The sequence below is a fragment of the Oryzias latipes genome, chromosome 15, assembly GCF_053564925.1.
Source record: "Oryzias latipes strain Hd-rR chromosome 15, Olatipes_Hd-rR_3.1".
Taxonomy (NCBI): Eukaryota; Metazoa; Chordata; class Actinopteri; order Beloniformes; family Adrianichthyidae; genus Oryzias; species Oryzias latipes.
The window spans coordinates 11023799-11038224 of NC_136251.1; the positions used below are offsets into that span (position 1 = coordinate 11023799).

The 14426-nt window shown below is 41.2% G+C and overlaps 1 long non-coding RNA gene across 1 annotated transcript in view; it reads left to right on the forward strand.

The window, feature by feature from the left end:
- Window positions 1–14426, forward strand: part of LOC144984115 (uncharacterized) — a 33745-nt gene that overhangs the window by 17213 nt on the left and 2106 nt on the right. The window contains exon 2 of the long non-coding RNA XR_013647780.1: window positions 11010–11092. This is a non-coding gene — a long non-coding RNA (uncharacterized LOC144984115). The remainder of the gene's footprint in view (window positions 1–11009; window positions 11093–14426) is intronic.

Here is a 14426-nt window from a genome sequence, read left to right on the forward strand (position 1 = left end):
CTACTCCCTGCTTGGGTTCCAGCCCAATGACATGGAACCACTTCCTTTTGGGCCGAACACCTGCAGCAGAGCTCAAAAGCTGCTGTTGCAATGTGGTTTGGGTGGCAGTTAAAGGTGGTTCCCCTGATGGCCCAAACCCCGGTCATGGAACGTTTTTTTTGGAACTTGAAATGATACCTCTCTGGGAGGGATGGAGCCTGAGCTCGTGCAGGAGGTTGAAAGGTTCCGTCTAGATACAGTCGGATCCACTCCACGCACAGTCTGTGCTCTGAAACTCAGTCCCCAAGTTGGACTACACCCAGGTGGACGAGAGAGTCATGTCACAGCGCCTTCAGGCGAGGCTTAGGTCTCAGGCTATGGCTTTGGTCTGCAGGCCTAGAACGCAGTTACGGGTACCCAGCCTTGGCCCAAATCCCCGGTCATGGAACACTGCTTTTGGGAAAAGTCATCTCAAATAGTCGGATTCACTCCACGCACAGTCTGGGCTCTGAAACTCAATCCCTCGAGACAGGTTGGACTCTCTACCATTCTGGAGTTTTTTCTGGTTAGAGCAGGCGGGCTGAAGGGGCTTATTTGTGAGCCCCCAGCACAGCCCCCAAGTGTTGGAGTTCACCCTGGTTGGCGCGAGGATCATGTCTGATCATGATGATCATGTGAAGCGATCTGATTTGCGCGTGCTCACTTGCACTTTGTTTATGACCGAAGAAAGCAGGAAAAATATGCAATACTTTCTACAGATAGAAACAAAAACTCAGTTCCTAGATGACAATGACAGCGCGCTTTAAATGGAAAGGCAAAAGAAAAACCAATCTGGGGCTCAAAACAGAAAACGCAAGAGGGACAAAGATGTGGTGTGAATGAAGAAAAGTTTCTGCAAATGGTTGAGAGACAGCAGGTACGTTATAGTCGTGATAAAAACAGGCTTGGGTGTTCAGGTTAAAGTTACTATGGTCACAAGTGTTTTACAGCTGTAGTGAGCAGGATTTATAGTATCACTAATCATGAAGAGACAATAAAGGAGCTTGTTTGCGCAGTTCTTGTTTTAAATAATTTCTTTAACTAGATGTACCAAAATACTGAAAATGTTTTAATCCTTTGACTGAAACAGCACTAAATGATGAGAAAAGTTGCTCAGAAGTATGTGTGATGGCGGGTTAGATGGTGTTTTAGTTCCTTTTTATGTTAAAAGTTTGGATAATTATTTTTTGTGAGTGAATATTTAGTTTAAGGCCTTTTGCTTTTAAAATCACTTTGGCTAAGTGACATTTTGGATTTTGCCTGAACATTTGGAGATGTTTGACAACAATAAAGAAATCTATCAAGCTAAAAACATTAGCTGGACACTCCTCCCACATGCATCGAGTTTAGGGAAAAAATTTTTGGACACTGCAAGCAGAGAATGCATGAGCAGGCAGCCTTCTCATCCTGCAGTGGATTTATGTCTGCCGGCGTAACAAGCGAGCAAGCTCTGCAAGCCCACGGGCTGCTAGCTGCTGACAGAGAGGTGTCACCAGTAAAACAATCCCTGATTCACTTCCGTTGTGGCTTTTCTTGTTTGCATCGCTTTTTTTGTGCTTTGCAATTGTTTTTTCTTCAGTTTTTTTATGTTCTAATTTATTTTAGTTTTTTCCATCACTTTTTTTTTTGCTGTGAACGCAGCTATTTGCAGTGTTTGTTTTTTTATTTGCATTTCCTTTTTTTGTTTGCATTTGCTATTCTGTTTTTTGCTGCAATGGCGTTTCTCGGCCACCGTAGTAATCCCAGGGGATTTTTGCAAAACAGTCTGATGTGTTTTTGTATTTTGCTCTGACCGTCAGTGAGTTTGAGAAAACAGCTGATCATTTATTTTTACTTTAAGAAATATGGAATTAAAGGAAGATAGGGGTGTCTCAGTTTACATTATTTTTGTCATGAAAAATATTGTTCTGCTTTGTTTCTGTGAATCTGTTCCACGCAGATAGTTTAGCGCATACTCCTACGAAGCTTCAGCTCCGCTTTCTGAGGAGTCACTGCAGGTCCAGCTGGCTGAGCGCTCAATAAGACTGCCGGTACCTGTCAGCCGCCTTAGGAGTCCTAGGAGCCAGCCACGCTGGCTAAAACTGCTTCTTTTGTATCCCTTACCTCTGGTATCCACCACTGGCTTTGGGGTTTCCCACCGCAACGGGATCAAGAGACCTTGCAGACACAGCGGAGACAGTAGGGGAGAAAAACGTGGTCCACTTGGAGTCAAGATCCCCAGCCTTCCTTGGTACCCGCTTGAAGTTTTCCTGGATGTGGGAGATGAAGACCTCCCAGATGGAGGGCTCAGCCAGATGATTCCAGTAAACCAGACAGTTTGCCAGGTCTTTCCAGCCTTCTTCCCCACCAGCAAATCCAACTTACCAACCGGTAGTGGACATCTCTGCCCCTTCCTCAATACTTGACTGTCCAAGACACACGGCCGAGCGTCGTCAGAACAAAGTCGCTCATTGATCTCCCACCGAGGGTGTTGTTGTACCAAATGTTTATGGACACTTGTGTGTTTGAACATAATGTCCGTTAGGAAACAATCTGCAGCCCGAGACCTGTCCCCTGCCTATAGGTGAAGGGACATGATCCAACCGCCAAAGTGAACTCAAACACTTGGGGGCTGTGCTGGGGGCTCAGGAGTATGCCCACAGGGGAGTGGTCCCATATCATTGGGCTGGAACCCAAGCAGGGAGTGGGAACAGTCCCGCCCACCAGGTGCTCAGCTCCAGAGCAGGGCCCCGGTGACGGCAGTGCAGGCCATGTAACAGAATCTTGATGGCATGTACATACAGAGAAGTTTGTGAGACATACATGAAGTCATCTGTGTTTGTGATTCACATGTTTCTTTTGTTTTTGCTCTCACACAACCCTCTGCATTTATCCGGACTTGGGACCGGCACAAGAGAGCACTGGGTTGTGCTTCCTTGTGGTTGCATTACTCATTCATTCTCTCATTCATTCATTTTTTTAAAGGTTAAATGGCGTAAAAAACATATTTTTTTTGTTTTTTAAGGGCGAACTTAAGCATCAGGAGGAAACCCCACAAGAAAAGAAAGACTATATTTTCTAATCCATTTATTCATCCATTCATTCATCCATTCATTTCATCCCTATTCATTGCATTGTTTTCATCTTCCCACTCTGGGACATCATCTGTTTTATCTTCAAAAGATTTGTTTTTAACTCCTGCTAATATTTTTATTTTATTTAATTGTATTATGGATTATTAATTCCGCAATGGGAAATTTGCTCTCTGCATTTGAACCATCCCCTGGGGGGCAATATAATTTTTTAAGGGCGAACCTGAGCATCAGGAGAAAACCCAAACAGATTCAACATAAAAGTAAAAAAAGACTACATTTTCTCATTCATCCATTCATTCATTTATTTATTCATTCATTCACTTGTTAATTCATTCCACCCCCTTTCATTACTTAATTCTATCTGCCCACTCTGGGACCAATCTAGTATCATCTGTTTTATCTTCAAAATAATTTTTTTAAGGGCAAACCTGAGCACCAGGAGAAAACCACACAAGAAAAAACTAAACTAAATTCTCTCATTCATTCTTTCTTTCATTCATCCATTCATTTATTTATTTATTCCATCCCCCTTCTTTACTTTTTTCCATCTACCCACTCTATGATCAATCTGATATCCATTTTATCCTCAAACGATATTTTTTAAGGGTGAACCTGAGCACCAGGAGAAAACCCGACTTCGGTCTAGTTAAAGTCTTAGTTCTTTAATCTTCTTTTAAACTGGCGTTTGCTCGCTGGCGTGAACGCCTTTTTAAATCTTCTCCACAAGGAAATCTTCTGTCTACTTGTATATTCAGATTGATCAGGACACTCCCCATCTTCATCAGCTGACGTTTCTTCTTCATCAGCTGATGTTTCATCTTCATCATCTGATGTTTCATATGTATCATCTGACGATTCCTCTTCCTCATCTGATATTTCCTCCTCTTCATCATCTGATGTTTTCTCTTCTAACCAATCTAACTCTTCAGACTTAACAGGCTGAGAGGCGAGCGATGAGTCTCTGTCTTGATCGTCCAAAGATGGACTCTGAAGCAGATCTTCAGCTGCCTCTGAAGTCTCTGGAGAGCTTTGATCCGTGACAACCACAGGAGTGTCACTCTTGTACTTTCGCCATCTTGCTGGTGTCAGAGCCTTTTTGAACCTTCTCCAGAGGGAGACCTTTGGCTTTTTGGGTGGCTCTGATTGGCTGGAACAGTTGGTTTCTTCTCCCAGAAATTCGGACACGACTGCTTCATCAGAAATGTCAGAACTTTCCACTTCCGAACTTTCATTGTTGGATGGTTCAGTGTTCATTTGGGATGAAACCTCCTCAGAGGCGTTCTCCAACGTTTGTGAAGGAGAAGCATCTAATTCTGGCACACTCTCTCGATCTGTAGGAGGTGTGGTTATGCTGACTGGATTTAGAAGTGAAGCTTCAATTTCAGGCTCACTGTCAGTGAAGGTCCATGGAAGTCCTAAGCCAGTTTTGTCTGATGTCTTCTGACTAAGTCTTGCGTGGACTTCTGCTCTGCGTTTGGCCAGACGTGTCCTTATGGGGACTGGTTTGCAGATCCTCAGTTGTTTAGAGCAAGGAGATTCTGTGGTGTCCATCTCCACAGGTCTCTTGCGTCGTTTGGGAGGATCTGCAGTCAATTGTTCTGACTCTGGCTCTGACCCTTCAGTTTGGGCTGATGCCTCCTCAACAACATTTTCCAAAGATTCTGGTAGTAAACCTTTGGCTTCAGTCTCTTCAGGAAAGGTCTCTGTCACTGCTGAATCAGTTTCCTCCATTTTTGTTTGATCTAGATTCACGTCAACCTGGTCGGCTAGAGGTGGGCTGACCAGTTCACAGCTTTCTGGTTCCTCTGGGGCAGGGAGTGCCTTTGCTTTCTTGTTCTTACGCTTCTTGCGCTTTTTGGAAGGCTCTGGAACCGCTTCTTGTTCAGAACCCAGCTGTGGTTCTGAAACGTTGGTGTCCACTGATGCGTCTTCAGTGACGTCCGCATATTCCACAGGTGGGACAAATGCTTGCAGCGTTGTTTTAACTTCAGAAAGCTCCGTCGCCTTAGACTCCAGTTTTTCCGCCAGTTTGATCTTCAGCCGCAGTTTTGTGTTGAGTTGATGTTTCAGGTTGACCTGTTCCTCCAGGTCCTGCTTGACTTTTTTAGCCTTTGCCTTGACCAACTGCTTACATCTTTGCAGTTCCTTTTCACGCGTCTTTCTCAGTCGGCGCTCTTCCTCCAAGGCGAGTTCCATGTCTTGCAGCAGCTCCCAGTGCAAAACACAGCTCTCCTCAGTCTCAATTCTGGTCTTCTTCAGTTGAGATAATTGCTCGTTTCTGTCAAAGAGTTTCTCCAGTAAAAGGTCCCGTTCTCTTTTCAGGGCAGACAAATCCTTCTGAACCTCTGAAGGTTTGGTTTCAGAAGCAACCATTTTGGTAGATTTTCCGGATTTATTCATAGTTCTTTGTGTAAATCGGTAGAAATTAGAGTTGGAAACAGATTTTAAACCACAGCGTTTTGAAAGCAGATGTGTTTCAAAGTCTCTCAAGGTCTCTCAAAGTATCTTTGAGTGTTTTGAAGTCTCGAAGTGTCTTTTAGTCGTTTGCAACTAAAGATGTCTTAAACAGGATTTTTAGGGTCTATAAATAAACTTTCTGGAGTGATGTAATGTCCTATATGACATCACTGGGCTATGGTGTCATTTGCATCATCATATGACATCAAATGATGATGATGCAGTTTCTGATTGCATCATCATATGACATCACATGATGACGATGCAGTGACTGCATCGTCATCATCTTCATAATTTAAACAAACACATACCCATTTTGCAAGGAAGGTGAGACCTTGGACCATCTGTCCCCTACCCCATCTTTGGTAGGGGGAACTGGGCCCTTGGCAACGGTGGCCACGTCCCCTGGGTGCTGGTTTTCTGGGCCCGGCGGTGCTCTCTCCATGCAGGGAGAGGGATCCCTGAGCTCTCTGGCAAGGCCAAGAGCCGGGGATCGCATCACACCTGAGCCGGGGGTGTCCATGTCCCTGTGGTGTGGGTTCTGGTCCATGCCCCTGAGTGCTGGGCCTCGCCAAATTTCCAACTGTGGATGAGCCTGGTCGGGCCATGTTTACAACATCTCTTGTGGACTTCCTCTTCTCCTGTGTGCCCTCCTCCTGGGCTGGGGCGGCAAGCCCCTGCCTTGCTCCTTCCTGGACCCACGGTGGGCCGGGGGGTGGCTGCCTGGAGCGCGGAGCGGTTCTTCCTTGAGGGGTCCTGGCCCATACCTGGGGTGGGGCAGGAGGATGCCCAGACCTCCTGGGTGGTGATGTGGCACTCGTCTGGGGCTGCGGGCACTCTTCTCGGGTGGGGCCCGGCGCTGGGCCCTCCTGGCGCGGTGGGGGGGCTGCTCTCCTGGTTGGGCCGGGGCTGTGCTCTCTGCCCCTCCTTGCCTCCCTGCTCTCTGGCTCTGGGGGCCTCGGGGCGTTCCTGCTGGCCCTAGCCTGGGTGGTGGATGTGGTCACCCAGGGGCGGTTGTTCTCTGCCTACTGCCGAGTGGCGTTGGGGGGGGTTCTGGCTGCCGCACCTGCTGCGGTGGGGGTCTTGGTGTGGGGATGGCTGGGAGCTCTCCCTCCTTCTTTTTACATTCCACCATCCATTTTAGAAGAACATAAACACTCACCTGAGCACAGGTGTTAGCTCACCTTTGCACAAACACTTTGCGTGATTTAATGAAATATTTCACACTAGTTGGTTTAAAGGCATAAGTATGCGTGTGTGAACATTATCGGCCCAAGTCCAGGAATTTGCTTTAATGCATTTTAAATGTCAAGCATAGTCAATACATTACAATGGACTTTGAACATTTTTGCAAACAATCAGATAGCTTTTCCCTTGAATATCATAAAACTTGTAATATATCTATTTTGAAAAATTGTGTACTTGGGCCCCTTTTGAACTAACTTATTCAATTCCAACTGATGATGATGATGACAGAGAGGAAGAGACGATCAGCTGATAAGGAAGAGGGAGAAGAAGAGAGAGGTACAGAGGAGAGGGCTGGGGCCAGTGACGTGCGGTCAGGTGAGGCAAGTGAGGTAGAGCCTCACCTCTCATAATCGTGATAAAATAGAAAAAGGTAACTTAAGTAAATAATATCTTCCACTAATCTGTGTTATATATACATGTTCAGTCAACTCAACATGTTTTCCACAGTTTCTGAGGTTAAAATCACAGAATTTGAGTGTTCCGCGATCACAGACGGAGCGGAAACCCTTGGTGAGGCTCGGGAGCGCTGTGCCTCATTTCTGACGGCAGGACTCAATGTTAACAGAGACGTGCGGTGGAAGCCCTGAATCAGGGCCACAGAAAAGCCTTTAAGTAAGGCATGCCTCACCGGCAGGGGGCAAACCTGAGCTGACAGCTGCTTTTTAGCTACACTGGTGCCGTAGAAAAAGATAGAGGACGTCTGAGAGGGGGAAAAAACTCATATAAACTAAAGGAAAATAAGGAAGCCTTTTCCAAAAGAGTAAGGAAAATCATTTATTTTATTGTTATGATCATTTTCACAGACAAAATTTGATATCTGATTAAAGCACCAGAATTTGAAGTTGGAAAAAATACCAGAAATAGTTACTGAGGGTCAGATGTGTGCTGAACACATCTGTAAACTTTAATCTGTTTACAGTACATATATATAATTTATACACAGGAAGATTGTTCTATCTATAGAAGAAATATTTTCTGTAGGACAAACATGTTCTTGTGTGTATTTGATATGCTGTTAGCTGCTGTTGGATGAAAGGTGAAACATTTAGTTCTTTCATTGTAAATTTGACTCCAGATGAGTCAGTGCTTCACCAGCCATCAACCTCACCGCACGTCATGGCTGGAGCAAGGCATTACTCAGAAGATCCTTCTGAATGGCCTTCACCACACAAATTTGGGGTATCATAGAGATAATACACGGTTGAAAACGGCTCACAAAAATGTTCTGCTGGGTCATATCCTGTGAAAGAAATTGTTTTGTTATTATCATTGTTTAAATGTATTTGTTTAAATGTATTTTAAATGTTAACTCAGATTGACCTTTTTACCTTTTTAGAAACAGCTTTGTGTGTTTGTTCATATGTTTCTCATCCCAACTAGGATGAGTGGGGTTCATGACACACTGTCCTTAGCAGATAAGGAATACTGTTTGATCTGAGAATCCTCCCAAATTGTTCATTATACGACCCCCCCTAATGAACTTTTTCTCTTTGTTTGGAAATTTTGACCTCCTACCTGAATTCTTACTACTTACTAAAAGGAGCACTAGGAGAAGAAGACATTTGAGAAGAGAACCGTGGTGGAAATTTTCCGTCACACTTGCTTTTCTCCCTTATGCATAAGAAACTTGATCCTTGTTGTGGTTTGTTGTTTCTTATTGTGTTTTTCTTTAATGTCTAGATGCATTTATCTGACATTCTTTGGTATCCATAATCAGATTAAGAAGTAATGAGATGTATACATTTAAACAATAAAAGTGTTGTGTGGATGTTTAGATAGCTTTAGGAGGGGTGAATAGGACTTTTCATTACGTGCATTTATGTTTGTGTGTTTGTGTGGGGGGGCCTTTTTAATGTGGCCGCATACCCCTATGAAATTGGGTAGTTGCGCCCCTGCCCCCGGTATTCTATCGACCCTTCATTTTTTGTTGTAATCGATGCTCACTAGATTGGCGAATATAGACCACGATGAATTGTGTCTAAATCATTTTTGCCAAATAAAATATGTTTTTTTTTAATAAATAATGGTTGCAAAACGCTCAGATTACAGTAATTAAATTTTTATTGTGAAAGTGATGAAGTCATATTCGCTGATTTAAAAAATAAAATAAAAGTAGTGACCATGGTCTTCGAATTGCTTTTAAAATCCAGGGCACTACATAGTCCCGCACTATATAGTTTTTTAGCAGTTAGGGAGTAGGGAAATCGGACACAGATCATGCAGGGACAGGAAGTTGGTTCCTATGTTCAAAATAAAATATTTTCAAAGTAAATGAACAGTATTTATGGAGAGTTCATAGCTTCCTCACTACGCGTCTGACACAAAATATATCTGTTTAACATAATATTTTCTGATTAAAGTAGCCTTCTTTAAACTTTGTGTCATTCAGCTTCATAATCTTTTGTATTAAAATGTTGCCAATCACATCAAAAGGCTGTGTTTAGATAAGATGCAACTGAGTTTAACTGTGAATCCCAAAATAGAACAGAACTCACATTGGGTGTAACTGTCAGGAAGTGGACAAAACATTCAATAAATAAACTTAAACAGGACAAAAACTGTGGAGAAACAAAAAGCAGATAAAGCTGTTGACCTGACAAGGTAGAACAGAGAACCAGACACTTCTACTCACTGAAGACAATGAACAGAAATGAAGACAGCTGTGGATGATTAACAAGAACCTGCAACTGATAGAGATAGAATATGACCAAAAACACCACTGAAACCCAAACTAACCTGCAGAATCTTCACAGCAACAGGATGATGACATTAAATAATAGTAATATTTTAGCATTCTGGTGAGAAAAGTTATAGGATGTCTGTGTTTAAAATATTATGATCTAGATTAAACCTGATTCATATTGATCATTTATGCAGCACATTGTGTCAATATAAATACCCTCCAGTGTTTTATTGCTTTGATGTCCTCCAAGTCTATGATAAAGTGAAGGAAGGCTTGTTCACAAAAATTCCCACTTGTATCACTTTCACCTAAACAGATCACAAATCTATTAGTACTTTATTTTATTATTTTACTAATTTTCCATTTGGTTTAAAGGATCAATAAATGTTTTTTTTCTGCTGTCCTTTTCTGACTTTAGGCCCCCGCCCCTCTAAAATCCTGTGCACATCCCTGATCCTTAATAATCAGACTATAAATAAAATTGATGTAGGTCATTTTTTTTTTCTCTGCAGCCCGGTACTAACTGTCCCAGGGACCGGTCCGCGGCCCGAGGGTTTGGAACCACTGTTTTATAGATCTGTTCAGTTGTTTCAATTGATTCATTGGATACATGTTTTTAATGTAACTTTACTAAATAAAGGCAAAATAAGTAAACTAAGCAATCCTGTTTTGCATGTATAGTAATCAGTTCTTTGTGCCCTGCTGCACCACGCCTGACTGTTGCTCTATCGCAATTCAGTCTAACCCCCCAAACAGTCTCAGAGGTGGACAAAAACTATTTTTGGTTGGTTTTGTCAGATTGCACTTTTTTTTTTAACCTCCGGATGACGACACACAGCCCCCACCCCTCCTGAATGCTCTCTGAGTTTGTCCCGTGCTTCATATAAGCCCCACCTCTTTCCCTTTCTTTTTGCCCCCTCCTTGCTTTCTGCCTTGGGGCAACAGAAGGGAAGTGAATAGCTTTCAGCCCTCCCAGCTGGTCCCGTCACCTGGCAACACAGAGCCAAACAAAAAAATGCGCACACCATCTTACTATCAGGCATGCGCCAGGCAGCTAATGGTGGACCGCTTGGACATGGAGTTTTGCTAAATTAGAACTGGTCCCTAAGAACTCCAAGTTTTGCTGATGTCCATTAAAAAAATGCTTGAAGAAGCCAAAAAATCAAGACAGATTTTATAGATACGAATGTTCACACAAACCCACCCTCATACACTTCCAAACTCTGTGAATCACAGACACGCTTTGTGCTGTTAACTCATTTAAACTGTAAAAACTGTTTTTACAGCCTATGATCAAGACACATAATAAGAGCTCATATTAACGTTGAAGAATCAAATCAAATCAAATAAAAACCACCCTCGACTCACACACAACATTTAACCCCCTCCTAACCAGTGCAGGTAAGTTGAGAAATAGGCTGCTGTTTAAGTCACAGGGAGTCAAAACGATCACTGAGAAGAGGAATAGCAAAGATTGTACCTTTATTTGTAAAAATATTATTCATTTTCTTCCATTTATTTGCTTTCAGGGTCACAGGGCTGCCAGAGCCTATCCCAGCCACTTGTGGGTGAGGGCAGGGGGCACCCAGGACAGGTTGCCAGTCTGTCACAGGTTAGAGTGTCCACAATCACACACCCACCCATGCATTCTCACATTCACACAGGAGACAAATATAGATTAACCAATTAACCTATGAAGCATGTTTTTGGAAGGTGTGAGGAAGCCAGAGTTCCCAGAGAAAACCCAGGCACACACGGGGAGAATATACAAACTCCACACAGAAAGGTCACCCATTTATTTCTGGTTCAGGTCCCCCAGCTGGGACTTAAACCAGGGGCCTTCTTGCTGTGAGGCAAGAGTGCTAACCACTGCTCCACTGTGCAGCCATTTCCATATTTACAGCCATTTGCATATCATTCAGAACATAATCTATCTTTTTGTCCAAAAAAAAGGAATGGACCATTTCTTTCTGTACTTTTTCTTTAAGATTTTTTAAATGAAATGTGATGCACGATAACTTTAAAAAAATGTGTGTTTTAAAATTCAGAAATGTTACGTCTATCCCAATTTCACAAGTGCTTATGTTTTATTCTTTCTGATTTTAAACTAGAATGTGCAAGATGTTTAATTGTGTTTAGTCAATAACATGTTTCATATTTATAATCAATATGTCAGCATCCTTGTTTTACTAAGATCTTAACTTTTATTTTGACTTTTAGTCCTAATTCATCATGAAAGGACTGAAGTACACAGATTTGGTATTTGTATAAAGGTTGCTTTAATCTTTTTACAGTATGGATCCCTTCAGACAGCTGTTCAGAGGTGTAGTGGTTGGCACTTTCACCTCACAGTGGCTTAAATGTGGTTTCAATCCCAGCAGGGACCTTTGTGTGTGGAGTGTGCATGTTCTCCTTGCGCATGCGTGGTTTTCTGCGAACACTCCAGCTTCCTCCCACAGTCCAAAGTCCACAGTCCACAGTCCAGCAGCCCTGTGACTCCAAAGGGGATTCAGCGGGTTCAGCAGATAGATGGAATGATTACTTTAGATGTTGGATGACAACATAGCTTTTGGTAAATCCTTTAGTCTTTATAAATATAAGAGACAAAGAACCATTTAACTGCATCTTTGCAGTTTGAGAGGAATGACAGAATAAGTGAGAAGAATGAAACCCAAACAGGATTCAACTTAAAGTCTAAGATGGCCAAACAGCATGGTTAAACAGCACACAAAGTCTTATTATCGTGTCATTTGTTTTTTTTAACATCAGGAATATTAAGATTTCTTGCTTAAAGACGAAAATATTCTCCATTAAATCTATCAAAAATGAATAGTTTTATGTGTAATACTGCCTATTACAAATATAGCTTTCACTCAATCACAATAAGTCAAAAACTTCTACTGCCGTCTGACACATTTTGTTCTATATTTTTTTACAGTATTTGAACATACAGTCTGGTAATCTGGTAATCTGCTTGACTTTTGACATTGTTTTGATCAATATATAGATTAAAAAGAATGCAGAATTTTCTCCATATTGTTCTTTTTGTCTCAAGTCGTCGCCCAAACCAGGCTGTAATCTGATTGCCCACTAGATGGCGACATATTTACATGTGAAGCATCTGTATTTGGTTTTGTTTGAGCTAACCCTAACCCTAACCCTAACCCATTACTTTGCAACTTGATCTATGTTATAAAAAGAGGCATAAAACGCTAAATATACTTATGTCATTTTAAGTGTTTTTAAAAGTCAATAAATGATACAGGAACATTTGTATTAGGAATCACAGTTCTGCAAAGGCTTCACCTATGTTCATGAGTTTTTCTCCTTTTGTCTGTACACATATTACATGACTACAGCTTTCATAAAAACAAGAGGCAAGCGAAAACAGAGTCTTCAACAAACAAGATCAGACCCCTTTCTGTGGTCTGTCCTGCTTAGAGGAGGGGGAAAGGAAAAACTGAGTGATGCATTGGGAAAATGTTTTTTAATTACAAAGTAATTGATGGAAATTTAGCTGTAAGTTCCTTTTTTTTGTGAATGTATGTAATAAAACACACATTTGACGGGTACAGCTTTAATTTCAGTGACTGGGTTTACAAAAAAATAAAAAATACCACCAGAGACTTATTTGTCAAAGAGTTTGTGACTCCTAATCCCAAATCCCTTTGCTGATCTGTGTTGAAATTTCCCTTTTCCCCCCTAAGCTTGTTTTGTCAAACAGCAGGGCAAACAAAAAGGAGCTGAAGGCCTCTTGTACACACAAAAAAAAATAACTCATTGGATGAACTCAATTTAATTGTGGGCGGGATTTCCATCCAATAAATAGTAGTAGCCCCAACTCAAAGAAAAATTCTTTCGTGTAATGAAATATAATTGAGTTAGTCAAACTCAATTTATCACAAAAAGCCAAACTGAAAGAAATCCATTAACTTAATGAAACTTACTTATATTTGTTTAACTCAAAAAAAAATTATTATTAAAAAAAAAATTAATCCCCCAATAATACACACACACAAATGCCAAATCTAACTGAGGTCCTTTTTTTGAAAGAAAAAAGAAATTTGAAACATAAAAAAGGACCTGTACAGTGGAGTCTTTAAATGGTTGTAAATGTCAAACCTCAATCATACATCAATCACCTCAATAACTTGAATGCTCAAATGCATAACATGACAATCAAAAAATTTCAAAAGACAATATTATCATTGATAAGGGTGGCATCTTTCTCAAAGAACAATTTGAGGGTGGTGATCTTACACCAAATGCAAGAAATAGCGCAATAACGTGAAATGTTAATGTATCTCAAGTACCTCAAAGCAGCTTTTTGATACATTTTGAAATCTGAATACTAAAGTGACAATTAACATGTAAAACACATTAAAACACAACATTACAACATGTAGTAACATTGAACATTAAAGATACAGGAGTTATATGCCTGTTTTACATGACCAATTTAAAATGTAACAGGGCTGTGAAAGTAGTCAATGAGGCCAAAGAAAACTTTCTGCTGGACCTTAAAACTTTGTTGGCACAAAAGTCTTACATATTGTTATAGGAGCACGAACAAAAATGGACCAAAAACAGAGCATATTTAATGAAATATGAAAAATGTTCAAAAAATATATGTAATAAAATTATAAATAAAGTGTTTTTTTCCTTTTACCGTGCATCTCAAAGTCATGACCTAAAAACAACTAAAAAAAATAATGGCTGGCTACTCAAGAATCCTACAGTTTTTTCTCTCCACAACAACTGAACAAATCAAACAAGAACACAGTTCTTAACACAGTAAACACAGTTCACAAATGAGTTGTGTGGACCATATCTGGGCTACAGTGGTTAAAAAAAACCCAAAAAAAATGAAAATAGTCATTGAAAATGTCTCTTGCTGCATGTATTGAATCATGTTTTTGAATCATGTTAAAGTCCATTTCAACCTG